Source organism: Aplysia californica, unplaced genomic scaffold (genome assembly GCF_000002075.1).
Source record: "Aplysia californica isolate F4 #8 unplaced genomic scaffold, AplCal3.0 scaffold00455, whole genome shotgun sequence".
NCBI classification, from domain to species: domain Eukaryota; kingdom Metazoa; phylum Mollusca; class Gastropoda; order Aplysiida; family Aplysiidae; genus Aplysia; species Aplysia californica.
The window spans coordinates 197,477-199,223 of NW_004797725.1; the positions used below are offsets into that span (position 1 = coordinate 197,477).

General features: G+C 42.1%; 1 protein-coding gene across 1 annotated transcript in view; it reads left to right on the forward strand.

Moving 5' to 3' along the window:
* LOC101854815 (advillin) overlaps positions 1–1,747 on the forward strand; it is a gene marked incomplete at its 3' end in the record, with an annotated part of 40,034 nt that overhangs the window by 15,531 nt on the left and 22,756 nt on the right.

Below are 1,747 nucleotides of genomic sequence, written 5' to 3' on the forward strand. Positions count from 1 at the left end.
CCCACCCCACCCCCACTCCCTCCGATCGCTCGTTCGTATTTTTCCCCCTTTGCCCTAACCTCTTGTTCATGTCCGTCCCCACAGCGTCCCCACTACTGCCCATGCCCAATCCCTTCACATTCCTGAGCAACATGCGGGGAAAACCGCGACGAGGAATGCTGAGGCGGGCTGTGTTCTCGGACGCCCAGAGGAAAGGGCTGGAGAAGATGTTCCAGAGACAGAAGTACATCAGCAAGCCGGACCGCAAGAAGCTGGCCACGAAGCTGGGGCTCAAAGACTCGCAGGTGAGAGGAAGAGTTCGTTTTTGTTTTTGATTTGGTTTTTTTAGTAGAGGTTTTACGGCGCTTGCAACTGCATAAGGTCATGATGTGAGCGCCAGAAGATTAGATAGAGGTGTTACAAGAGAGTAGTTTGTAGTTTCAGTAGAGGTTTTACGGCGCTCGCAACTGCTTAAGGTCATATGTAACAAAACAAACACAAAAAAGAAGAAGGAGAGAAAAGGACGATAGATATTTGATAGGAGAGAAGAAGAAAAACCACACCAGAGCACCCGCCAACCACCCACGAGTAAGAGTTCAGCAGGATAGAAAGAAGTTCCTGTCTTTTTCCCCCTTTCTCCCCCTCCTCCCTCTCTTTTATCATTTCCCCATCGTCCTTTTCACCTCATCCTTCCAACCTCTTCCCTCTTCTCCTCACTCTCCTCATTCTCCTTCTCCCTTCCCCCTTTCTTTTTCCTTCTCTTCCTTGTTTTCTTTCTCCTTCTCCTCTAACTCCTTTCAACTACTTTTCCTCCTCCTCCTCCTCCTCCTCCTCCTCTCTCCTCCTCTCTCTCTCTCTCTCTCTCTCTCTCTCTCTCTCTCTCTCTCTCTCTCTCTCTCTCTCTCTCTCTCTCTCTCTCTCTTCTCAGGAATAATGCTTCTCCTTGAAAACAACCTGTTTGTTCCTCCTAGAGCGTTTAACTTTTGGCTACCCTAGAATTACAAGGCTCTCTCTGCTCAGTACCTATTTCTGAGAAAGTTGAAGATACAAAATATGTTGAGTTTCACAACACTGTCAAGCTTATTCTAATACATTTATTTATTTGGATATCTCGATAACGACTCCGAATAAAATCTTACGATTTTGATAGAGCAAATAGAACAAAATTACATGTTTTCTGACCTCATGGTCATAGTAATTCAAGATGGCCAAAATGTCAGATAAAACTTTGTAATTCTAAGGGAGTGTTTAACTAAAACAAAAGAAACAATTTATATTGCCTTTGCCCCATCAACTAACCATCTTCGCTCTCTCATTAGCACAATACACATTTTTTATGCAGTCGCTGTGGTCAATCTTGATTGAGAAAGACTGAAGGACATAACTTTGTTGAAGGCGATACGAATGCATCCATCCGATCCAAAAGGTCTTAAAAGACACTTGACACTTATTTTCTTAGCTGTTGAATATTTTTACAGTTCACAAACAAACTAAAACAAAAGATATAGAAACCTTCTCAACTTTCTGATATAGATTTAATTTTAAAAACCCAAATCATTTCTTCATAACATACATAAATTATCTTGAAAGCATTAAACAACCAAAATATAGCACCAGTCGCAGCGATCAAACTTTTTTAAAAAACAGATCAATATTTACAAGAATATGCATATTATAGGTAACTCACCAAGCAGCAGAAAAAACGTGCTAAGGCCACTTTCACACACACACACGCACACACACACACACACACACACACACACACACA